At 35.4% G+C, this 12697-nt stretch overlaps 1 protein-coding gene across 2 annotated transcripts in view; it reads right to left on the bottom strand.

Annotated features, from left to right (window-relative positions):
* The window catches only part of LOC106786178 (BMP-binding endothelial regulator protein), a 16921-nt gene extending 10138 nt beyond the window's left edge, over positions 1-6783 (bottom strand). The window contains exons 1-2 of one of the 2 annotated variants that reach the window (XM_014747288.1): positions 6532-6783; positions 5881-6077 (exon numbers count right to left, since the gene is read on the bottom strand). The gene's annotated coding sequence lies outside the window, so the exon portion shown is untranslated. The remainder of the gene's footprint in view (positions 1-5880; positions 6078-6531) is intronic. The other variant, XM_014747289.1, reaches the window with a different exon arrangement.
* Between the last annotated feature and the right edge of the window lie 5914 nt (positions 6784-12697).

Below are 12697 nucleotides of genomic sequence, written 5' to 3'. Positions count from 1 at the left end.
AAAATCTATTCACTTTTAGTATAAAAAATATTGTGTATGTGTTGCGTATGGCTGTATGTGTCTGTGCCCGAGAATGTATTCTTTTCAACGTTGTTTAAATGGTAATTTGATATTCTATAGAATATCAAAGTATTATGTTCGATGCCTAGGACAAACTGGAAAAATTTTTTAATTTCTGACTTCGTCTGAAGGCTCTTTGCATTCATAGTAATGTCAAGGAATTACTAGCAATGACTGATTTCCGGCTTTGACGGTAACATATATAAAGATTAATGTATATAGGTATTTGCGCAAATGAGGAGTGCGCACAAACACGATCCACGGCGAAATAAAACGATCCTCGTGGAAGGTGGAGCGTGGAGATCAGTGTTTTAGCGCAGTGCAAAAGAGGATAAAGAAGAGGAGAAAAAGGAAGAAAAAGAAGGAAAGAAAGAATAAAAAGGGGGCAAAGAAGAAAAGGGGGGGAAGGGCCGGTGAAGCGTGTCCTGTTGTGTGTGTAGTTGCTGTTTCTGTTGTGTTGTTACTGTTAATGTTGCTGTTGCTATTGGTATTGGTACATATATATACACACTTGCTGTTTGTGTGCTTTTTTATCCATAATGCGCGCGAGCGCAATACTGATGTGAGAGTCATGGTCTTACTGACGTAGTTAGGTGACGACGAAGGAAGAGGAAGAGGAGGAGGAGGAGGAAGAAGAAGGGAAAAGAAACTCATAAACACGAGCACGTGTCCATAAGAGAGTATAGTCAGAGAGAGAAAGAGAGAGAGAGAAGAAATTAATGAGTGGGGGAAAAGAAAAAAAACCAAGAATAAGCTTTTATGAGTGAAAGAAAGACGAGAAGAAATGGAAAGAAATGATGGGTGGAGAAAAATAAATTAAAGAAAACAAGAAAATGGGGGAATAAACGAGTGGAATTAGATTAACCTTTTATATACTACGCGCCACTATAGTGGCTTTCGCGGATATCATTTTTCAGGACGACGCGCCACTATAGTGGCTTTCGTGTATGTCATCTCTCTGAACGACGCGCCACTATAGTGGCTTTTCGTGGTTTTCTAGAAAAACTTTACGAAATTGTATAGTGTGTTCCAAAAACGATACAAGGCGAAGATCTCGTTATCAATGTGAAAATTGTKACGTAGGTTTATGTATTGTACCATGTTTCAAAATCTATCATACTTAATTATATTATTAGTTATTAAAGTTGAATGTTATAGTTAAAGTATGTGAAATATATATATTTTTAAAAAATTATGACTTAATCATCAAATACTTCATTTGAATGTTCTCGTGCACAGAACGGAATTGCCCGCCACGCTTTGCAGTGTTATATCAATTATACGTTGTTCACGTCGGACCCTGCCGTCCAGGGAAATAGCCACACGCAGAATTCAGCCGTATCTAAAATGTTAAACGTTAGGAGAGAAAGAAAAGAGGAGAGAAATGGGAAAATAAGTTTAAATGGAAGAAAAATAAATAATAAAAAGAAGGAAAAAAGAAAGAGAGAGAGAGAGAGTGAAAAAAGTAATGGTAAATTTATGGTGAAAGAAAGAAGGTAAGAGGAATGGGGGAAGAAAAGTTAATGAAAAAATGAAACAGTGAGAGAACAAAAAAAGAGAGGAAAATTAAAAAGGAAAAGATAGGAGTAGGACTAAAAATGGAATAAGGGTAAAGATAATAATTCAGATAAGGAAAGAATTTGTGAGGTAAATGGTTAGATAAAAGAAAGAATTTGTCAGAGAAAGAATTTGAGGAAGAGAGAGAGAGAGAGAAAGAGAGAGAAGGTATGGAAGATCTCGTCAGGAAGAAACGTTTTCCCTACGCCAGTGAAACAAACCATTTTGTGAAAGTCGAGATCGTTGGCTCCTCTCTTTTTCCTCCTCCTCCTCCTCCTCCTCTACCTCCACCTCCTCCTCTTTCTTCTTCTCTTCCTTCTCTGAAGAAGAAGCATTGCACGGTTTGAATTTAAGACGAATTCTCCGCGATTCGCGCGTTCCTCAGAGACTTCTTTGCGTATTTTCAACATGCACACACACATATATATATGCGTGTTGTTATTTGCGTGTGGTAAGAAGACGACACTCTATGGTTATCTAACATGAGTACTGACAAGAATATTTTCCAATAACCGATCCTATACCGATCGATCGATCAATCAAGCCATATATCATACATATATGTATACATATAATAAATATTTTAACATAGAAATCACCACCTTATAATCGATAACAATATCAAATAAGGTACCAACAGGACAAAAAGAAAATTTAATTAAACAAAAACCAAAGAAAAATGTAAATATCCTACGTAATAACTAACAACACAACACAACACAACAGCAAAAAAACCATATAAAACGAAAGAAAAGAAAAACTTAGATTCCAGGAAAAAGAAAAAAAAACGAATTAATGAAAAGTATAGAAAGAGAAACAGGAAAAGATTAAACTCTTCTAGAAAGACGAGAATAATTCATTTAATAGATGGAAGGTAATAATCGAATATTCCCTCTCCTCCCCCCTCGTTAAAAGATTAGTCGACGTACGTTGTAATTCTAACGATTAACGGTACGATTTGTTTTTTCTTTCTGGTTTCTTCGTTTTTTTTTCCTTCTTCTTTTCTTTTTTTTTTTATATACATACTTTGATAGAAAATCGGCACGCGCCTGTTTGAGAGAGTTCCGATACACTAAACACAGTACACCACAAATGCAAAACTTGTAATAATGAATTAGGTATCCTATATTGGTATTCTTAAATATCCCCTTCCCTTTCTTCTCTTCCTCCTCCTTCTCCTCCTCACCCTCTTTCCATCTCCCTTAACTGTAATCGTAGCTCGTACGATAGCAATTATCAACCGGGAGACAACATAAATGGTACTTAAGCAATCGTACACATTATAAAGTAATCTAATGCAATGCCATTATCGACCATGCGTTTTGATCTTTATCGAATCTACTTATACGATTCCATCGTTAATCCGAGTCATTTATGTTAATTTAACTAAAAATGGAAAAACATTTAACAACTATTAATCTATACGCGTATATATATATATACGTTTTACACAAGCAAAAACTTTCAATATTAAATAATTAAATGTTCGACTGGTTTAATTTTTATGATTTTCCACGTAGTTTCTATATGCCGTCAATTTCTCTGATTATCTGTTAGAAAACATTTCCAGATACGCATTCGGGCAAAAAAAAAAAAAGAAACATATAAGAAATTATTATATTTATACTAATTAATAAATATGCATACGCGCGTAGAAATCGGATAAATTAAATCGTATTTTGATATACGATTATCAAATGAGTACTATTACAGTTCTATAAATTAATGGGGAGCGGGGGTGGGGCGAGTGGGGGTTGAGGAAAAAACTACTGTCATTCATTTAGATATAAAATAGTAAACGCATTTTAAAAAAAAAAGAAAAAATCTTATTTAAAGTCTTATTAAAATTTCTATACAAACTAATAAACATTCCTACACATTGCTAGTTGACCAATCCAATAATTTGTCTCTGTCACACACACACACACATTCTATCTATCACCTTCTATCTTTCTCTTTTAAAAAGAAAAAGAAAAGAAAAGAAAAAAAAATGCCCAAGACAAGACATATTCTCCGATCGTTTTAATTCCGATTGAAAACGATCGTATATATCTATCGATAGTTTATTTATCTATCGCAATATTATTATATTATCGTGCTCTCGCGCTTATTGATGCGCGGAATTTTTCCAATGAGTTTTTCTTTATACGCGTTCTCCGACCACGTTCGCGTTCGCGTTCTCGTTATTCGCATGACAATGCCGCTGCTCCTTGAATTTTTCGCGCGTTAGCAATTTTCTAAGGTTTCCAGGATGAAGAGAAGAGAAGAGAGGAAAGGAGAGGAGAACGTGCGTAGAAGAGGACAGAAGAAGAGGAGTGAAGAGGAGAGAAGAGAAAAAAGTGGCACGTGTGTGGGCGAAATTTCTACGACAATCTCGTACGTAAGTAAGTAATATGTGTGTGTGTGTGTGTATGTATGCGTGTGTGTATTTCTCTCTCTTTTTCATATTTTTTTCCATCTTTTTCTGAGTGACCTGTTAAAACGAAAGAGAAAAGGATAGAAGACGACTTGACCAAGCGAATTTGAAGTCCCCGGCCGGGAGTTTTGTTTTCCTCGACCAAATTACATCCTCCAGCTTGAAATTTTAATGGACGAAGACGAGGATGTTTCATATGAAGTATGTGTGTGTGTGTGTAAGAGAGAGAGAGAGAGAGACCAGACGACGAGCTCGCCTTATCTCCGATTTAAGAGCAAAGAATAATACTTTCGATCGTTTCGCATCGCATAAGAATGCATCTGCCGGTGTGAGTCAGTCAGAGGTTCACCGAACGAGTCAGAATTCGACCTTACGAGTTCTTTTTAATCCCCGTTGTCTGCCAGTATAATAAAACGATTAGATGAGAGAGAGAGAGAGAAAGAAGATCGGTCCGGTTATCGTATAACCAATTTTTTCTTTCTTTCTTTCTTTCTTTCGAAGAAGAAATTCGTTAAACTATTTCGAGTTAATTAAACGCGAAATTTAATTATCACATTGATCTAACCGATTGTATTTTTTTTTTGTCCGTATCGTTTAAATAATAACAGTAATTAACAGGTGTTACACCGATTGATTCGTTTTATTTGTCACGTATTTACATTGACAAACATATGTAAATGAATATGTAATCGTTTATAAAATTATTCTATGATGAAGAGTGAATTAAATCGATAATATTCTATACACAGTTGTAAATATAACTTTTTCTGTTTGTTTTCTGATTAACATAAATTAATATAATCAAATGTAATAATTATATTAAATAAATGTAACCATAATTTAACATACCGGTGTTAATATAATTTTCTTTTTTTTTTTTTGTTTTTTATCGAATATATACATAACAATTCCCTTCACTTAATATACGCAAGTTTATTAATTGGAATCGATATTATTGACCGAGGATCGATCGATCGATCGATGAATCGATCAACAAACCGAAAGGGTCTCTCTCGTACGTCAAATACGATCGAATAAAATGCGCGGGATCGCATGTAACACGCGATTTAAATCGAATATCGTTGGGTCGATGAACCAAACGAGGGAATACCTCTCGTTGAAAGTGCAAATATTCATTTCTTGTTATTTAATATTCAGATAATTTTTTTTTATAATATATATATATATATATATATTACAAGCGTCGAAATAGAAGAATAATCCATAGTCTTTTTAAATTTACTTCGTGGTAAACAATAAACGAGGTGTAAAGTTCGATGAAAATGATCTGAACGAGTCGATTAAAATGCTAATATTTTCTAGGCGTTGCGTTTTATAGTCGGTGAAGTATCATGAATGTCAATTTTTTTTTTCTTTTTCTTTTTTCCCAACGATAATAAAATCTGCTCATATAATAGACATAACTCTTAACAATATTTATATATCATATATTGTTGAATATATATATATATATATATATGTATATGTAAATAAAATGCACATATAGATATCTATATAATTTACAGTTAGGTGCGAAAGTGCCATTCGCCGAACGTCATCGGTGATTCTGATTGTCAGTTCTCTCCGCATACCAACAAATGATTTATTTCTTTATCGGACAATGCGCTCTCGATCGAAGAAAAGAAAGAAATAAAAAGGAGGGGTGGGGGGAAGGAAATAAAAAAAAAACAACAAAAAAGGAAACAACAACAAACGTGTTATAGACGCATTGGATTGTGATCTTTCGAAAGAACGATTGATTAAACATAAAAACAGTGAGAAAAAAAGTGAGAGAAAGAGAGAGAAAAAGATTTAGACAGAAAGAATTATAAATGATAAATAAATACCTCGTTTCGGGGTGGTGGGGGGGGCGGGGCGAAGAAATCGTTTCGTTTCCTTATCACTTATTGTTAGAATAATTCACCGAGTGATCCTAAAACTTGTCCACCCGTAGAAATACACGATAAATAACTCGCGAGTACGAAACACCGCGATTAACATTTACATACATTTCCTTTTTATTACGCACTTCCGTCATTTTCTTCTTTGACGAGAAGAAAAATAAAGAATAAAAGAAGAAGAAGAAGAGTAAGAAGGGGGAAGGATGGATAAAATCAAAATACAGTGAATTGAATAAAGAATACAAAACACCCGCGTTAAACAGGAGGCACAATTTCGCAAAGATCCACCAGTGCGTATAGATCTGAACCAATGATATCTTTCAAAAGATAAATAAATGCATAAGCAACGAATAGAGTACTCTATAGAATAGTAAAAAAAAGGAAAAGAAAGAAAAAGAGTAAGAGGAAGAAAGAGAGAAAGAGAAACGTTTCTTCGATGATCGATAAATCTCGCGGGCGAGTTTTTACTTAAAAAATTGTCTTCTCTCTTCGGATGAAAATGATTTATTTTATCGGCTTTGAAGTATCGACGAGTAACAACGACTAAGATGATTTTCGACGACAAGTGATAGAATAACGTGGGTAATAAATGAGTACTCGCGAGGATGAGACGACATTTCGGTGAACGCGTTCCTCTTCTTCTTCTTCTTCTTCTTTTACTACTTCTACTACTTCTACTACTTCTTCTTCCTCTTGTTTCTCTCTCTCTCTTTTCTTGGTTGCTCGTTTATTCTCCACTTCGGACTCGTGGAGGCACGAAACTGACATCGGTCCTCTTCGCCGCGTAACACCGTACTTTCGAAGCGTGCGTCTGGGAAGAGTCGCGCGTGCGCGCACCGGACTCTCGGGAAGTGGAATGGCAAAGTGGTCGAGTGGGAATAACACATACATATACACGTATATTCACATATATATTATATACAGAGAGGATAGGAGAGAAGAAGAAGAAGAAAATGTGAACGAGAGGGATAAGTTGGAAAGAGATCGAACCAATGAGAGACGAAGAGAAAGAGTAGGAATGACTGAAACATTTTGCAAGAGAGAGAAAGAGAAGAAGAAAATGAGCAAGAGGGATTAGTTGAAAAGAGACCGAACCAATGAGAGACGATGAGAGAGAGAGAGAAACAGAAAATTAATGAAAGAAACGGAGAAGGAATGACTGAAACATTTTGCGAGAGAGAGGGTAGAAGAAGAAGAAGAAAATGAGTAAAAGGGATAAGTTGGAAAGAGAACGAACCAATGAGGAACAGGGAGAGAAAGAGAGAGAGAGAAACAGAAAATTAATGAGAGAAACAGAGAAGGAATGACTGAAACATGTTGAGAAAGAGAGTGATAGAGAAAGAATAAAAAAGGGAGAGAGAGAGAGCCTGGGAGGGATCGAGGAAGGCCGAGAAGTAGAAGGGAGAGGCGGAAGGCTTCGACCCCTTTGCCCTCCTGCACCCCTCCAACGCAAGTTTACCGGATAACTCGTGGTTGAGAGGAGGAACGAGCGAGTACGCTTGCTACCGAAGACGCGTTCCTCCGCGTCTCTTTTACCAAGCTTGCGGCACAAAGGGAAGACAAGAAGAAGAACAGGACGAAGAAGACGAAGATGAAGAAGAAGAAGAAGAGGAAGAGCAAACCGAAAGAGTCTTTTTCCTAGAAACGAAGGCGCAAGCAACAGGTGCTTCTCCCCATTCCGTTTTGCTTCATCTCACCAGCTCTCCGTTTCCGAGTTGTGATGCTCGTTAGCGTTTTGTTTTAAGCGATCGTGGGTGGTTAACAGTAGGGGCAACCAAACAAGCAAGCAAGCAAGCAAGCAAGTGTAATCCGGTATAGGAATCTACTGCTCTCTTTGCTAATTGTTAAACTTGATTCTGTGTATTGGGGGAGGATTCAAAATGAATTAATACGACATAAAGTCATATTTAATTAAACATGAATAAATTATATTATTGTTATTAATAATATATATATATTAAAGAAATGATTGGATGATAATCAGATGATTTATAATAATAAATCTTGAAGCTTATACACGCAGATTGTTCCGATATTTTCAACGGGACGTATTTATTTGAAAAATCAAACGAAAAACTATTGCACACCAAAATGGCGATTATATATATACACATATATGTATTAAAGAAATGATTGGATGATAATCCGATGATTTATAATAATAAATCTTGAAGCTTATACACGCAGATTGTTTCGATATTTTAAACGAGACGTATTTATTTGAAAAATCAAACGAAAAACTATYGCACACCAAAATGGCGATTATATATATACAYATATATGTATTAAAGAAATGATTGGAYGATAATCCGATGATTTATAATAATAAATCTTGAAGCTTATACACGCAGATTGTTTCGATATTTTAAACGAGACGTATTTATTTGAAAAATCAAACGAAAAACTATCGTACACCAAAATGGCGATTATCCGCGCGACACAAATTCTAACTCACCCTATAACAACGAAGTAAAAAAAACGAAGGGCCAATTCAATCTCTCTCTTCCCTATTCCCATACAAATTTCTTCGTGATTGAGAAATGGAACTAGAAAATTATGAAAAGAAGAAAAGAAGAAGAAGAACAACAACAAAAAGCGAGAAACCGGGGGCAAAGAGCAATAGTAAGTCAAACGATTCCCCGTGTCAGCTACGTGAGCAGCTGCGTTTAAAGTTCCGTTCCTGTTCCGTTCCATACCGTACTGTACCGTATCGTTCCGTTCTTTTCTATTCTTTTATGTTATGTTATGTTATGTTATGTTATGTTCTATTCTGATCTATTCTATTCTGTTATTTTCTGTTCCGTTTCGTTCCATTCGGTTCCACCGCAAACGACAAGTAGTTCCAGCCGATCTTAGTGGTGCTTTTACATTCGGAGTGGGGCTGATCCAAGCGCAGAGGAGGAGGAGGAGGTGGAGGTGGAGGAGAAGGAGGAAGAGGTAAAGCAAGTCCCAGCGTTCTCCTCCACGAAGGACGGCATAGCTGCTGCTGCTGCTGTTGCTGTTGCTGCTTGAAGCTATGTAGATGAAGAAAAACTTTATTATATGCTATATACAGAAGAAGAGGAAGAAGAGGAGGAGGAGGAGGAGGAGGAGGAGGATGGATGTGAAACGACGTAGTGGTCCCCCGTTGTTGTTGCATTCGTTCAACAAGATGCGACACCTAAAAAAAAAGACACGTAAACAGAACAATTAAAGAGATTTCATTTAAATTCATAGAATAAATGCACACCAGACTACATACATATTACGAAATCTTAACTGTCGAATTCTTTGAAATGTTTGAGTAAGATAAATGTATAGTTTCTCTTTCTTTCACTTTTCTATTTATGCATAGGTATATATAGGTAATGTATGTGTATACGAATATTACACAAATATTACACATATATATATATATAAATAGAGAAGTTGAGAGATCGAATTGCTATCTAGGAGAACGATACCGATCAATCGCATATATCTCAAGTTCATGCCACGAGATGCGAGATGCAAGCGCGTTCACTCAATTAAACCGTGACGACCTTGTTGCTTCGATAGTTACACTGTACAACTAACACGGTATTAATAGAAAGTTCGCGCTGCCGGTTATCTCTATGCATCTTTTACAACTTATGTATGAGCCGCAATGAAATAGAGAGAGATAGAGAAACGAAAACAGAGACAGAGACAGATACAGAGAGAAAGAGAGAGAAGTGATCTCCCATTAGAGTATCAAAGTTTCAAATATCACCGTGCAATTAATATTACATATTTAATCATCCTAATATCAATATAAAATATCGAAGATTTTTGTAGTTTTAAAAAATAAATTTCAATTAAAACAATTCGCGCTTCGTTGCTTTCGTTTATTGAGAACTCGTAAAAAAAAAAAACGACATATGTTTAGCTTATATACTTAACTTATGTGAAAACTAACTCCTAATGTATATATAATGAGAAATCCACACGAGGATAAGAATATATTTATATATACACATATATATATAAGTAAGCTTGGGTCTATCTATCGCACGTGATTACGTTTAAACGGATATTCGTATAGTTGTAAAGAGGTTACGAGGGGGTCGATGTATCGAGAAGAAGAAGAAGAAGAAGGAGGAGTAGGAGGAGGAGGAGGAGGAGAGTACAGCCTCGTGCCCTTTCCTTTTGCTTTCTTTTCGTGTAACGGGCGCAAGGTCGTTTGGATTCCATGCGCGTCCTCCGCCTCTTTCGCGCCGTCGTTGATAGAAAGAGAGAGAGAGAGAAAGAGAAAAAAAAAGAAAGAAAGAAAGAAAGAAAGAGAGAAAAGAGGAATTTCACGATCCTCTCGGCACGTTCGAAAGTCCCGCCTTTTTTCTTCTTCTTCTTCTTCTTCTTATTTTTATTCTTATTCTTATTCTCCTCCTCCTCCACCCTTTTATTCTTATTTTTATTTTTATTTTTATTCTTATTCTTTTTTTTTTCTCTCCTCATTTAATTCATCATAAGATAAAAGATTTTCCTGAAAGACGCGTTTCTTGTCTCATCCTTGTCGATCGCAAGACAATGACCAATTATGGTTACGGCGTAGGAAGTAACGAGACATTTCTCGCTCGTATATTATATCTCTTATTTTATATCTATCTTTCTATCTTTCTTTCTTTCCATCTATCTCTATCTCTCTCTCTCTCTCTTTCTTTTTCTCGTTGAGTCGTCTTTTAAAGTAAAAAATAAAAAAAAACGCGAAACGACGAGATAAACGAGCGTCGTCGGTGTAAACGGAAGTGATTCACTTTAATAAGAATGTCAGACTCTCGGAGACATTACACTGTGAGTTTTCCATGCACAATGAAGGAAATCATAGACTAAATCTTATCTAATCTAATCTAAAAGTGTTCTCGTTTAATATAGGAAAATAAAAATTTATTAGAAATATTATAGAAAAGAGAGATTATGATGACGATATGGAAATATAAAAACAAAATTAAAAAAGTCTATACTCGTTGACTATAATTGTATTAAATGTATTTATTTATGCGTATGCATTTTATTTATTTATTTATTTTACTTTACTTTACTTTACTTTACTTACTACCCCGTGTTGCATTATGTATATAACGTGGTTATGTGTTTATCTATGTATGTATGCATGTATGTATGTATGTATAGTGAATTACGCGATACCGCGGATCAAAACGCGAATCCGCTTTCAACAAGAATCTAGAATAATAATAATAATCTGGATATCTACTACCTTTGCGTGCATTCGGCATCTATTTTTCCGAGCGTGAAGTATCGTATCGAGTTAACTATTCGATTCTCGTATTTTAATATCGATTTTCGTCCACACCTCGTGATCACGATCTGCGATAGGAACAATACTACGATTCGTATCAAAGATTTTAAAAAAAAAAAACAAAACAAAACAAAACAAATAAAAAAAAATAAATAATTATTTTAATGCACGGGGTGGGGAGGTGGGAGGTGAACGCGCGAATTATGCAGAAAAAAGTTACCGACGACCCTCTCTCTCTCTCTCTCTCTCGATTACTATGAAATTATTTAATTTCATAAAATTAATTAAAAGATTAATTAAACTTCTACGGAATTTCGTTCGATCGCGATTACAAATAATCTCTCGATATATTTTTCGTAGAAATAATATTATCTTATTTTTTTTTTTTTTTTTATAGAAAAGGCGGAAAAAGATATTCACGGAAATGAAAAAAAAAAAAAAAGCGTGGGGATTGTTATTAAAAGATATCATCATCATCGTACGCGTAGTGTAAGAGAAAAAACCGCGTGTACGTGTGTGCTTAGAGACGCACATTACTTGTCAGGGATGTAAACGTCGCAAGCGGACAGCTTACGAGTTTCTTTCGAATGATGAAAATAAACTGACGTGTGGTTTAACACTGAACAGTGTAAATGTTTAGCCGGAACTTCTTCGAAGGCCCCCGCTATCGTTTCGCTTATTACGCGTTTCAACCGAATATTCGTTGGCCTATAACTTTCCTTCTATCTTTCTCTCTTTTTATTTCATTCATGTATACACATGGACCCACTTTGTAGATTATTTAAAGAGCTTCCGTAATTTATATATATATATATTATATGAGATAGTTTGTCTCATCTCTCTCTATCTCTTTCTCTCACACACAAAAACGTACAAGCACACATACATACACAAACATTCCACCAAATCCTTCTTTATTTTATTATACGCGACCATGAAATTTATCGTTGAATGATATGAACCGAATTGATGTGTCGTTGCTGTAAGTTCTATTAAATTCACCTAAATATACAAAAGCCATAAGTTTTAGCTAGCTAGCTAGTTAATTTACTAGATAACCTGGTTAAAAGCTTATTTTATTATTCTAAGTATTTTATTTTTCCGCCGCGCGCACTTATGTATATGCTAACTCGAAGAACCAGAGTGGTTGGTGGTGTTCCACCTTTCGCCCTTAATTTATTTTCTCTTCTTCCTCAAAACCGACATCTTGCTGTTTCTTCGCGGCAAGCATACAAACAAGCAAGCAAGTAAGTAAGTAAGTAGATATGTATAATGTATACGCGAAGAGACGTTTCACGTCGTTGGAAAAGAACACGTTCGGTCGTGGTAAACCCCTTCGGTTTCCGTATAATTGGCTCGATTTGATAAGAAATTGAATATTTTATTCCGATATACCATTTTCCAACAATTCCTATCATGTAAATCTTCATTCCTATATATCTCTACTCATGTGTATATACGTATGTATATATATATATATGTATGTGTTGTACATGTGATGGATCACCA

The sequence above is a fragment of the Polistes canadensis genome, unplaced genomic scaffold (assembly GCF_001313835.1).
Source record: "Polistes canadensis isolate GaletaPanama2010 unplaced genomic scaffold, ASM131383v1 scaffold_67, whole genome shotgun sequence".
Taxonomy (NCBI): domain Eukaryota; kingdom Metazoa; phylum Arthropoda; class Insecta; order Hymenoptera; family Vespidae; genus Polistes; species Polistes canadensis.
The sequence above is the reverse complement of the archived record's forward strand: the minus strand, read 5'-3'. Positions and strand labels throughout refer to the sequence as shown.